General features: G+C 48.8%; 1 protein-coding gene across 3 annotated transcripts in view; it reads left to right on the top strand.

Moving 5' to 3' along the window:
- NOL4L (nucleolar protein 4 like) overlaps window positions 1-13346 on the top strand; it is a 129042-nt gene that overhangs the window by 74607 nt on the left and 41089 nt on the right. The window lies entirely within an intron of this gene.

A 13346-nucleotide genomic window follows, 5' to 3' on the forward strand; every position in this document is an offset into this window, starting at 1 on the left:
GTCTGCCCTGAGGGGGCGTCAAGGAGGGCAGTAGGTCTTAAGAACATAAAGATCCTTCCTTCCTTCCTTCCTTCCTTCCTTCCTTCCTTCCTTCCTTCCTTCCTTCCTCCCTCCCTCCCTCCCTCCCTCCCTCCCTTCCTCCCTTCCTTCCTTCCTTCCCTCCCATCTTTCTTTCTTTCCCAAACGCTCATGTTTTATCCCTTTTTATTGTGAGGATCTTTTATAATCCCAGCATGTAAGCAAAACGTAAATATACTCTGGGCCCTTACTGGTCCCTGGACGTATCAGGGGAGTAGAAGGGGCAAAGGGTGGAGGCAGCACCTTTCTTTCACATCCCTCAGCATCTACCCATCATCAGTCTCTTCACCTTTGCAATTTTTGCTACTATCTTTCTGTAGCTACTTCTCTAAACCAGTATTTGTACTTTGAGCATCAGCGTTTGCTCTCTGGAAATGTGCATGGAGCAATATGAGGGGCGGATTCCATGGAACTTGTGAGAATGTGCGGTCTGCAGCCTTAGCTGCCTGAATTTTAGTCCCTCTTCTCCTCTCCCCACTGGGCTCACCCATTGAGGTCTGCTGGGGCCACTTTCTCAGTTCCCAGCCTCCTTCCCTTCTTTCCAACTCCAGGCCTTCCTGGTCCTCTGCTGGCTTCCTTCTCACGTTCCATTTCTTGCCTCCCTCCACTCAGACACCCCCCAAAGGCCTCTGGGATCAGCCCGCCTTATGTAGCTGAGTGAAGGGGGCCCAGCTTGCCTCCATGAGAGCCCAAGAAAGGCCTGAAATGCCACTGGCCCCATTATCAAGATCTGAGAAGCTGTAGCACAAACCTTTTCCCATCTCAGTAAATCCCTGGCACTGTAGAAGGTTTGTACTGTGATAAGAAAAACAAAAAGCCACTGAAATACTGACCTTGACCGAGGCTGCTGTTTGGATTTCTCCAGGCAAAGAATGATCCTTGGCACATTTCTGCTGTGAGAAGATGTGCAGGTGGGGTAGCTGATCTCAGGTCCTGCCCTGTGCCCCTCAGGCCCCCCCGCATCACCCCAGGGCAGCTAACCCTCAGAAACAGCTTCTCAAGTGTTCATGTTTTTTGTTTATTTGTATTCATTTTTATTTTTATCAATAAAAAATACATATCTTAAAAGTCATATAGAAAAACAGCAGATCCTGTCCCAGCCTCCCCACTTCAATTTCTACCCTTCAGAGACAGCCTCCATTCTTTCTTATCTTTTAGCTGTCTCTTCTGGTATTTATCTCCTATTTCTACATAACATGTGCTCATGCTGCTGATTTTTCAATTTGGGCTGTTTTGGTTATTGTTGTTTAATTTCCTGCTGGAGGAGATAAGTATGTACACTATTACACCCTCTCATAAACACATGTATTATTTCTCCTTCTTCCGTCCCTCAGTATTATTTATACCTCCCTATTTAGGTAAATTATTATACTTCTATTATAATGGCTGTATAGGTTATTCATAGCTGAGCCAATCAGCACACTGTGATTACATTTTCTTTCTTTTGATTCCCCAGAGTTAGCCATTGCCTCTTTTTTTCCAGCCTTAGCCCTCCATCTTTTGAGCTTGCTTATGGTGTGTGTGTGTGTGTGTGTGTGTGTCATTTTTATTTTTATGTACTCAGATTTATCAGTTTTTTTCTTTAATAGCTTCTGCATTTGAGTCTTAAGAAAAACCTAACTCCACTCTGCCTCCGTGTTCTCTTTTAGTATTTTCATGTTTTTAGAACAGTTTTAGATTTAGAGAAAAATTGAGAAGCTAGTGCAGAATTCCCACATTATCCACCCCCACACAGTTTTCCCTATTTTTTTTTTTTTTTTGGCGGTACGCGGGCCTCTCACTGTCGTGGCCTCTCCCGTTGCGGAGCACAGGCTCCGGACGCGCAGGCTCAGCGGCCATGGCTCACGGGCCCAGCCGCTCTGCGGCATGTGGGATCTTCCCGGACCGGGGCACCCACCCGTGTCCCCTGCATTAGCAGGCGGACTCTCAACCACTGCGCCACCAGGGAAGCCCATCCCCTATTATTAATATCTTACATTAGTATGATACATTTGTTACAATTAGTGAACCAATACTGATACATTATTAACTAAAGTTTATATATTATTTAGATTTCCTTAGTTTTTATCTAATGTCCTTTTTCTGTTCCACAGTCCTATCTGGGATTCACTATTAACATTTACTTGTCGCATCTCCTTAGGCTTCTGTTGGCTGGGATAGTTTCTCAGCCGTTTCTTGGTTTCGATGACCTTGATAGTTTTAAAGCATACTGGTCAAGTATTTTGTAGAATTTTGGAATTTCTCTGATGTTTTTCTCAATATAAAACGGGGGTTATGGGTTATTAGGAGGAAGACCACAGACACAGTGCCATTTAAAAAAAATTTTATTGAAGTATAGTTGGTTTACAATGTTGTGTTTAATTTCAGCAGACTCAGCTATACATATACACACACACACACATATATATATTCTTTTCATATTCTTTTCCATTATGGTTTGTCACAGGATATTGAATATAGTTCCCTGTGCTATACAGTAGGACCTTGTTGTTTATCCATCCTGTATACAATAGTTTGCCTCTGTCAATGCCCAACTCAGAGTGCCATTTTTACCACATCATATCAAGTATACCTACTGTCACCATGACTCATGACCGTTGATGTTGCCTTGGCCACACCGGCTGACATAATGTTTGTCAGGTGTCATCACTGTACACTTTGGAAGGAAGTCACCATGTGCAGCCCACACCTAAGCAGTGGGGTTTATAATTTCCCTCCTTGAGGGTAAAGTGTCCACATACATTATTTGGAATTCTTTTGCATGGGAGGTTTGTCTCTCCTTCCTCATTTATAAATCTATTCAATCATTTACTTATATGGCTATTTATTCTGTACTTGGGGTTATAACTCAGTACTGCTGTATCTATTTTGATGCTCCAACTGTTCCGGCCTTGGCCACCGGGAGCTCTTTCAGCTGGCTCCTGTGCTCTTTTGACATACCCCCATTGAAGTTTTTTGTTGGTTTGTTTTTTGAAGGATTTTATTTTGTTTTAGTGTTTCTTTACTACAAGATGCTCCAGGCTCATCTTGTATATATTCTACCCCAATCCTAGAATCAGCCATATCTTCCTTATATTATAGAATCATATTAAAAACCAAGATCTGGGCACTAAGTGTACTTATTGCTACTGGGGTGTCCTTTCTTTTAGACCCTCTCAGATGACAGAGCAAAAACATCTATGTGTTTTCATTTTTCATATTTGATCTTTGATCCATTTGGAGCTCATCCTAGTATATTCTGAGATACAGGTCCTGCTTTACCCTTTTGTGTCAACATCATTTATTAAGGAATCTATTTTCTTCCCACTGATCTGAGATGCCACCTTTATAATTTACTAAATTTCCATCTGAAACAGAGTGTACTTCTATTCAGTCCACCGGTTTCTTTGTCTGTTCATGTACCAACTACACACTGTTTTAAGTATTGAGACTAATATGTCTTAATATCTAATACATGTAATTAATATATCTTACTACGTAGCAGGAATGGTTCCCCTCCTTGTTGTCCTTATTTTTTAAAGTTTCCTTGGCTTGAAAAAAGAAGTATTTGAAAAAAAAAAGTTTAATGCCTTAAAAAATTTCATACTCCGTTCTTGGTGAGGGAAAGATACTGAGGCACCATTGATCCATCCACGTGAACATGAAGCTGAAACTCTTTGATTGCAGGCCTTTCTGTTCACCCAGCAGACCGGGTGGGCCGTGAGCCAGGAGCATCACACTTCCGTGCTGGAATCTGGGGGCTATAAATATTGACAGCCCAGCGTTCCCATCCTCCTAAAGATGGTGACAGGCAAAATAGGGCATCGCTAAAACTTGAGACGGAAAGTTTTCTGGGAAACCTCTTTTTTTTTTTTTTGTGGTACGCGGGCCTCTCACTGTTGTGGCCCCTCCCGTTGCGGAGCACAGCCTCCGGACGTGCAGGCTCAGTGGCCATGGCTCACGGGCCCAGCTGCTCCGCTGCATGTGGGATCTTCCCAGCCTGGGACACGACCCTGCGTCCCCTGCATCGGTAGGCGGACTCTCAACCACTGCGCCACCAGGGAAGCCAGAAACCTCTTTTTTGAGAAGACAAAAAGGGAAGTGAAAAACCCATTGTCAAACATCTTTGTTACAGGGCATTGTTTTAGTGATCAATATATTTCACTGACAGTCCTCGGTGCTTTGAAGAAACTTGCTACAGTTTCCAAATACTTGAAGAAAATGAGCATTACGGCTGTTTTCGCCAGGGCAGCCTGGGTTCAGAGACGTCCGTGTCTCTCTTCTTTCCTCCTGCTTCCCTGAAGCTGTGTGGGAAAGAAGCAGAAAACGACCAACATCCTGTCTCCAAAGCCAGTTGCCTGATGCAGTTAGTAGATACCCCAAACCTAAACAACTCATTGTCCCCGTCCGCTCCAAAAGTCTCAGCCCCCTTCCAGGCTACCAAATCCACCCCCATGCTTGCAAGGATGCTGACGCAGTCTTTCAGCTTCATTATCTGGGGGGAAAAATGCATGCAGTGCCCATAATTTACTGGTGCAGGCAGGAGAGCTGCCTGGTGCCCGGAGCAGAATCCTGCATGTGGGGCTGGCCTGAAGATGCTTTATCTGTGTCAAGGGAAAAGGCGGGGGCAAGGTCAGGGGCCGCTACCTGGGCCTCCGTCCATGGGAGCAGCTCTGTCTTCTCAGACCTCTGACTGTGAACCGCCCCTCAAGGCACCCAGGTAGCTGACTCCCTGCTCTGTCTCTAAGGACCCAACAGGAAAGGAGGTGTCTCTCCCCAGCTGGGCCAGGAAGGAGCAGCTCAAACCAGATGGTCACTGAACCAATGGCTGACCTTGTGCCCCACCCACCTCTGCCTCTGGGTCCAGCCTGACTGAGACCCAGAGGGGCCTTGTTGTCTCATGGCCACGTCCTGTTGTTGTTTTTAACAATGGAACTCCTGACCCCAGTTCTTGGATATCCCCCAGTTCGAGGGGGATATCTTGGGCGGGGCGCTTTCTCCCGCCCTCCCTGTTTTTTGTCACATGTTTTTGAGGGCGAAGCCCCTGGTGGCTTTGTGGGACTTCTGCTCAAGGCGCCGCAATGCGGGCTGCTTGGCTCGGGGCGGGGGGCGAGCATTTATGGGTTGTGGCTTTTCCACAGCTTCTTGACTCCCCCGACCTTGGCAGCCTGATGGCTCCTTCTTCTCAGGTGGGGCCCAGACGGGTCCCGGCCCCCAGCAAAGAGCTGCTCCAGGAGACCTGACCCCACTTGGTGGCTGGGTGGGCCAGGGCTTTGTAACCAGACCTGGAAAATGCAGGAGGGGTTCAGACGCTTCAGCAGCTGATGTCTGGAGATCAATTAGAGATAATGGCTCTGGGTAGACTCGAAGAAGCATGGCCAGGATTTTTCCTGGTTGTGATTGTGTTTACCTCATTAACCGGCCTTTTTCTTTTTCTTTTTTTTTTTTTTTTTTGAGGGTAGCACAGCAGTGTCACACTGTTTGTGCTGCCTGCCTTGTTTTACTCATACGGGGACCAGGCATCGACCCACGGCGGGCTGGGAGCTCCCCAACCTCCACTCAGACGGAGGAGGCAAAGGCCCACGCTTCTGCTCACAGCCCTCCAGACCCTTGCCCTCCCTGCGACCCTCTGTGTGTATAGTTTTTAAAAAATCTCCTCCTTCATTCATTCAACAATCATTTAAGTTCCTTCAACGTCCCAGACACTGTTCTGAGACAGACAAGGAGCCCGCTCTCTGGGAGTTCACAGGCCATAGAGATGATAAACAAGACAAGAAAGAAAAAAAGATATGCAAAAGTGAGATGCTTAGGGCGGAGAATTAAAATAGAGACCATCGATAGACTGCGCCTCTGGGTGAGAAGGCCTCTCTGAAAAGATGGCATGCAGGCTGAGACCCAATTGATAGGAGGTGGCCCGCCCTATAGAGGAAAGGCTTTCCAGTTGGAGCAGACAGTGAGTGCAAAGGCCCTAGGCTGGGAACAGCAAGGGGACTAGGACAGGGGAGTGAGGGGCAGATGTGCTTGGGAGAAGCCCGAGCAGCCTGCAGAGGACAGTGCTCTCTCGCCCACCTGTCGTGTGCACGTGGAACCTCAAGGCGCACCTTCCTCTTCCAGAGGAGGGCAGGGGCTTAACTGGAGGTGACAGCAAGTGGAGATGAGCGGCCAAGAGAGCCCATCGGCTCCGACCCTAGGTGTGGCCCTGCCCCGCACCAGCTGCCTAACTTTCACTTCTCCAAGCTGCAGCTTCCCTGTTACTGGAACAGCACGTTTGGGCCAGACTTCAGTGGTTTTCAAAATTTGCTTTTGGACAGAGGAACTCCTTTCTTCAAGGAAACTCTTCTGGGGAGGAAGTTAGTATGTCAAGCGTCAGCAGGAGGCAGGCATGTCGCTGGGAAAGGGGCCCAGAGCTCTGCCCACCTGCCCTTCCTGCCCCCAGCCAGCCCACCTCCAGCCTTCAGCAGTAAATAACAGGGCCTGGATAGCCCTGAGCTTTGGGCTGGGGTGCTGCAGTCAGGCGGGAGAGGGGCTCAGCCCAGCATGACCACAGGCAGCCCGGCCCCAGGCTGGCCGCTCCCCTCTCTCCTGCAGCTTCCTCCTCAGTAGACGTGAGTGACAGAGCCTATGCCTTGCCAGCCCCATGGTTGCTGGGAGGCTTGGATGTTTGGAACAGCTCCAAGTGCCTCAAGAAAAAATAGGATAGAAACAGAAGATCCTCTTTACCTGGAACACTGCTGTGGCTCGGGAAGTGCCCGGGCACGCCTGTGCAGAGCCTGGCACCTTTCCCTCTGCAGAGTCCTCCCCCACCCTGCACCGCAGTAGCCACAGCAGGTGCCCTGACACAACCCCCCTCCTCAGTCTCTTTAAGGAGCTGACACTCTAGGGAAAAGGCCACATGGGTCTGGGGTCCTTACTGTCCAGTCCATCCATAAACAGGAGCCCTGTGAACCAGACAGGGATGCTTTTGACGACAGGTCTAAAAACCCAGCCGGCTCTATAACAAAACATGAAGGTTTTTTACACCTGAAATAGGAAGAGTGGTGGCGCAGCTGTTGGTGTTGATGTCAGCCATGTTGGGTTGGTGTCTCTGTGATGTTATTGACCTTTTCCTCACACTTGCAAGTTGGCTGCTATTGCTCCAGCCATCTTGTCCACATTCAGGATGACAGGAAGATGGGAAGGGGTGGCGTAAGCTTAGTCCAGCAAAGCAAAAGCTTTCCCAGAGAGTTGCCAATACACTTTTGTTAACATCTCATTGGCCAGGGTCACATGGCCACTTCCAGCTGCGGGGGTGCAGGTGGTGGGCGGGGGCTGGGAAAGAAAAAATTTCACTTCCCACCTTCTGTAGTTCAGACAAGGGAGAGAGAAATGTTGAGTCTAGCTATCAGGTAAGTTAGTCCACAGTGTCTGCCATGGCCTGGGCACCATCATTTGAGCTTGACAATGCCTTTGGGTGTTAAGTTGCCACAGGCTTGGGCAGGGGGAAGAATAGTAAGGGAGGGGCTTCCCCGGCCATCCAGTGGTTAAAAGTTCGCCTTCCAATGCAGGGGCTGCAGGTCCGACCCCTGGTCGGGGAGCTAAGATCTCATATGCCTCACAACCAAAAAACCAACATGTAAAACAGAAGCGATATTGTACCAAGTTCAATAAAGTCTTTAAAAAATGGTCCACATCAAAAGAAAAAGAAGAATAGTGAGGGAAGGAAACAGAGTGGAAGCAGGGAGGAAGGGAAGAGAGGAGGGGGTGGCAGGGAGGGGAGCAGGAACCATCTTTTGAGGCCTTCTGTGTGCTGGGTCCCTTACAGACAACATGGGGAAACTGAGGCTCGGTGTCAGAGAGCTCAGGTAACTCACCCAAAGTGTGTGAGAGGCAGAGCCTGTTCCCTCCCACGTTAATGCTGCTATTTCCCAACGGATGGGTGGGGAGGTGGGGGGGAGAAGGGAAAGGAGAAAGAAGGTGATGGTGAGGTTAGGGCCAGGCCAAGGCCCCTGCACCAGCAGCTTCATGGGCACAGGCCTGGGTCTGCTTATCTCACCACCACAGTCCCTCACCTGGGTCAGGCCTTGGCACACAGTAGGGGCTCAAGAAATGTTTGTTGACTGATGTCTGTATCATTAATTACTTATCTTTCACATCATCATCATTAACAATAACTAGGGTTTGGGCAGGTGTTCTGTGTCAGGCATCAGTCCAGTGCCCTGCAGGCATCCCTGCATTTAAGCGCACAGCAGTCTTCAGAAACAAGCTTCTATTATTGTGCCCCCATTTCAGAGATGAAAAAACTGAGGCTTGGAGAAGTTAAGTCTCCTGCCTGAGATCACACTGAGGAAGGGCCTGAATGCAAGCAAAACATGTCCCCTGCTCTACCCCCACCTTAGATGCTGACCGTCAAACACAGGACACCAGCCACCAGCAAGGCCTCTGTGCAGCAACTCTGGCCCCAAAGCCTGGGCTGCTACCCGTCCCCCCACACAACCCCCACCTGCAGCCTCCGTCACGGAGGGACCACCTGCCCCAGTAAACTTTCCCAGCGTCTCGCTCAGCTCGCAGAGGGGCCCTGCCTCTCCTCCAATCACCGGCTGAGGAGCAGCCGGAGTTGCCTCCCAGGAGACTCCCAGGCCCAGCCGCCCTCAGGGGCTGCACGGAGAAGCTGGGGTTCCAGGCAGGGGCTGACCACCTCGGAGCAGCCTCAACCCCGGGGGAAACCTCTGCCCACCCAGCCCCAGACTCGCTCTAGAGGGTTCCTCTCTCTGCTCTGCTGGAGGTCGGTGAAGCACAGTGCCCCGCGGTACGTCTCAGCAGCCCCACCTGGGCAGGGCCCACCACGCACCCTGGAGACCAGCTCACCCTGCTTCAAACCCCAGCACGTCCACTAGCTTTTAGCTCTGTGACTGTGGGCATGTCCCCTGGTCTCTGAGCTGTTGGGGGACTCGATGGGTCATTTAATCTCCCTCCCACAGCCACTATCTTCGTGTGCAAAGTGGTAGTTAAATCACCCTTGGTATTTGGCTGGTCAAATAGGGTAACATATCCTACCACCCAGCACGGGTGCCTGGTAGTGTATGGGCCGCCATAATGGATCACACCAAGCTCTAAGCTGCTCAGCTATGGTAACTGGCCTCAGCTTTTTTTCCCTTTTTCATACTTTTATGGAAGTATAACACGCATACAGAAAAGAACACGTATCATTAAGTGGACAGCTCAGTAAATTTTTACAAACTGAATCCACCTCTTGTGACCAGTTCTCACATCAAAAAACAGAACTTTGTCAGCACCACAAAGACCCTTTGAGCCCCCACTCTGGTCACTAACCTTTGGCAAGGGTGACCACTCTCCTGACCTCTGATACCACAGATTGCTTCTGCCTGTTCTACTATGGCCTGTGTGTGCTCTTTTGCCCACAAGCATGAGTTCGTGAGAGTCCTTGTGTTGGGGCCTGCACCACTAGTTTGTTCCTTTCCATTGCTGAGCAGTATTCCACAGTGTAGCTGTACCACCACCATCCATTCTCCGCTGATGGACACTTGGTAGTGTCCAGGCCGGGGCTGCTGTGAATAGGGCTGCTATGACCATCCTGGTGTGTTTGGGGACCATCTGTACTCGTTTTTGTTGTGTGCACCCCCAGGAGCAGTAGTGCCAGGTTGCAGCTGGCCTTGGCTTTTTGGCCAAGCCTCTCCAACGGTGCCAGGAAAGAAGGGAGAGAGGAGGTAGGTGCCCTCTCTGGGGAGCTCCAAAGTGTGGTCTGCATTAAGGGGGGTGTGCTTAATTCAGAGCTCTGTTGCAGACATCAGGGCTGTGCTGGGCAGTGGGCAGGATGGGGTCCTGAGTGATGCAGTGGTAGGTCCCTACTGTGTGCAGGATGCTACCGGGGACTCTGCCACCTGAGACCCTGTCCCAGCCCCTGAGAGCTCATGGTCCAGTTGGGGAGATGAAGTATAGCCGAGGAAATGGGAAGTACTACAAGTGCATTAAGTGATATAAGACTGACGGAGACCTGCCACCAGAGCCAGCTGGGTGGTCTGTGAGATTGATGATCTGAGTTCAGAGGGGCCTAGATCTGGCAGGGGTGGAGGATGTCTTTGTTAATGGCCCAGAGTATATTTCTACCTAGTGAACGCCCAGGCATTCTTCAATGCCCAACTTAAATGTCACCTCCTCAGTGGAGCCCTCCAGGATCCACTATGTCCTTCTCACATAACTAGGCACTTCCTTCCTAGCAGGTCCCACAACTGTCAAGTACAAACCGAATATATATCCTGTGACTAAAACCTTTGTGGTCATTTGATTAATCTCTCTCTCTCCTGCTGGCCTGCAGGCTACAGGTGGGAAGACCTGTATCTGTGTTGTTCATTGTTGTGTCACCCATACTAATCATGGTGCCTGGCATGTGGTAGGGGGTCTATACATATTTGTGGAAAAAACGTGTGTCTGGAAGCATGCATGATCAAAGGCTTGAAGGGGGTCACACATGGGCAGTTGAGGGACAGCAGTTGTGAGTCTGAAGCAGAGTTCACAGTTTGGAACAGAAGGCTGTAAGGCCAGCAGGGCTGTGGAAGCCCTTAAACACTGGGCCAGAGAGCTCTAACTTGATTCTGCCAGTGACTGGGAGCCATTGAAGGTTTTGGAGTAGGAGAGATTAATTGATGACATTTTAAAGCAACACATTTCTGAAAAGGCAATTGATGAAGTTGTAATTTTTACCTTTTGTCATGGTTGTTAGGAAAGTGTATTTCAACAAGTCAGACTCTTAGTGATACGCATCATGGGAAATTTATCTGAATAGAGAAGGAGTGAGGAAACGGCATGGGACAGTTTCTCCTAGATTTTAACAAAGGTGTCAAACCAACTATGAGGTTGCAGCCAGCTGGGCAAAAATCAGTGAATGTGAAGAATAAATGGATAAGCTGAGTTACTACCCAACCTGCAGATCAGGTATTTTGAATCCAGGCATGTGTGAAGCCCTGGAGCTTCTATCCCCGCTCTTCTTCCTACCGAGATGCCCTCTCCACTTGCCACCTGTCACATTCCTCCCGCCTTCTTTGGTTCAGAGTAGATGTCACGTCTTCCAGGAACCACCCCCCAACAGCCCCTCAGTCAGAAACGCGCCCCCCCCCTCACCGTTTGCCATAATTGTGCTGCACCTAGAGCCTTCCCTGCTGTGGCAAGAGTTTGTCTTTATTATGCTGCGGGCAGGGACAGTTCATGGCAGGTAGAGGTGAGTGCTGGCCCTACCAGATATTAAAATATATTCCAGAGCCATGCTATTGGGACAGGAATTGACAGATCAGTAGAATAGGCAATTCCAAAAATAAGGGGAAATTAGTATACCATAAAGACGGCACTTCCAATCAGTGGATAAAGATGAGTTATTTAAAAGATGGTATTGGGGGCTTCCCTGGTGGTGCAGTGGTTAAGAATCCGCCTGCCAATGCAGGGGACACGGGTTTGAGCCTTGGTCCGGGAAGATCCCACGTGCCGCAGAGCAACTAAGCCCGTGCGCCACAACAACTGAGCCTGCGACCTAGAGCCCGCAAGCCACAACTGCTGAGCCTGCGTGCCACAACTGCTGAATCCTGCACACCTAGAGCCCGTGCTCCACAACAAGAGAAGCCACTGCAATGAGAAGCCCACACACCATAATGAAGAGCAGCCCCCATGAGTAGCAACGAAGACCCAACACAGCCAAAAAAAAAAAAAAAAAGATGGTATTGGGACAACTAGGATAGGCATTAAAAAACAAAATAAGCTAGATCTTCACCTCACTTCTTATATGGAGAGAAATTACAGATAGAATAAAGATTTAACTCTAACGAAGCTATAAATGCTCTAGAAGAAAATATGGGTGAATTACATTTATAATTTTAGAGTGGAAACAGAAAAACCTTTGTTTTGACGTGAAATCCTAAAGCCCTAAAGGAAAAAAAAAAACCTAATGAGACAATATAAAAAAAAAAAGTAAAATTTTCATATGGCAAAAAATCCCATCATAAATAAAAAGACAACAAAAGGAAAACATGTTTGCAAAATATATGACAAAAGATGAATTCCCTTCCTTTCTAAACAGTTCTCACCAAAAAAACAAACCACCAACTCAAGTAAAGGGCAAAGAATATGAATAGATTGTTTAAAAAAAGGAAAAGAATTACAAGTGACCAATAAACACACGATACACATAAATATAGGCTCACATTCCCAAATGAAGAGGGCAGAGAGAGACACCATTTTTCACTTCTCAGATTGACAGAGATAAAGGAGGTTGCTAGTACTAAGCGCTGACAAGTGTGTAGTGAAATGACAACTACCAGATGCTGCTTGCTGCTGAGGAAACTGGTACAGCGTTTGTGGAGAGGGTTCTGACCAGCACTGTGAAAATGTAGACTCCTGATGAGGACGATAAAAGCTACCATTTACCGAGTACTCCCTCTGGGGAAAAGAGCAAGCTGTATTTTATGACCTAAGCTCAGAAGTCATAGAGCCTCATTTCCACAGCCCTATCCATTGTGCCAGGGGACCGAGGGTGTGACACCAGGAGGGGGAAGGATCATCGGGAGAGCTGGGAGGCCGGACACCACAGTTTCTGATGTCAAAGGGGACATTTTGGTGTCAAATACATTAAACACACTATCTTATTATCTGCTTTGTAGATGAGGAAACTGGTGCCCAAGGACACTTGTTTGGTGTCAGAGCCAGAACTGGAACCAGTCCCATTTGACTAGACTCTAGTCCACCTCCTCAGTGGTCTCCCGGATGCCACTCCTGCTTCCTTATAATTTCATCTCCTCTGATCTAAAAACATAATTTAGATGGCATGATTTCCTTGCTCTTAGAATAAAATCCGCACACCTCACGGTGGTGTCCAAGGCTCTTGAGTGCTTGGCCCTGCATGCCCTCTCACCCCTACCTCCTCCCACCCTCCCCCACGCTGTAAATACACTGGTAGCTTTCAAGTCCTCAAACATGCCGAGTCCCTTCTCACCTCAGGGCCTTTGCACCAGCTGTGTCCTCTGCCTGCAAGACTGTGACCCCAAGTCTTCACCCAGCTGTCAGCTTCTAGCATCCTGGGGTCAGAGCACATGTGGGCTTACTCCTGAGAGGGGCCTTCCCTGACCACTCAGCCCAGAGCCCACCTTATCTCCACCCTCAACCCCTGTCTCCCCTCCACCCCTCACCGCCCCCATCCTCTGCGTCTCCTTCACCCCATCACCACCTCACTCTTTGTCTCTGGGATCCAACCAAGATTCAAACTTTGCATTTCATTGTTTTTTCTCATTAGTCTCGTGATTAAAAGAACA

The sequence above is a fragment of the Aethalodelphis obliquidens genome, unplaced genomic scaffold, assembly GCF_003676395.1.
Source record: "Aethalodelphis obliquidens isolate GAN/ISIS:26980383/991018 unplaced genomic scaffold, ASM367639v1 scaffold42, whole genome shotgun sequence".
NCBI classification, from domain to species: domain Eukaryota; kingdom Metazoa; phylum Chordata; class Mammalia; order Artiodactyla; family Delphinidae; genus Aethalodelphis; species Aethalodelphis obliquidens.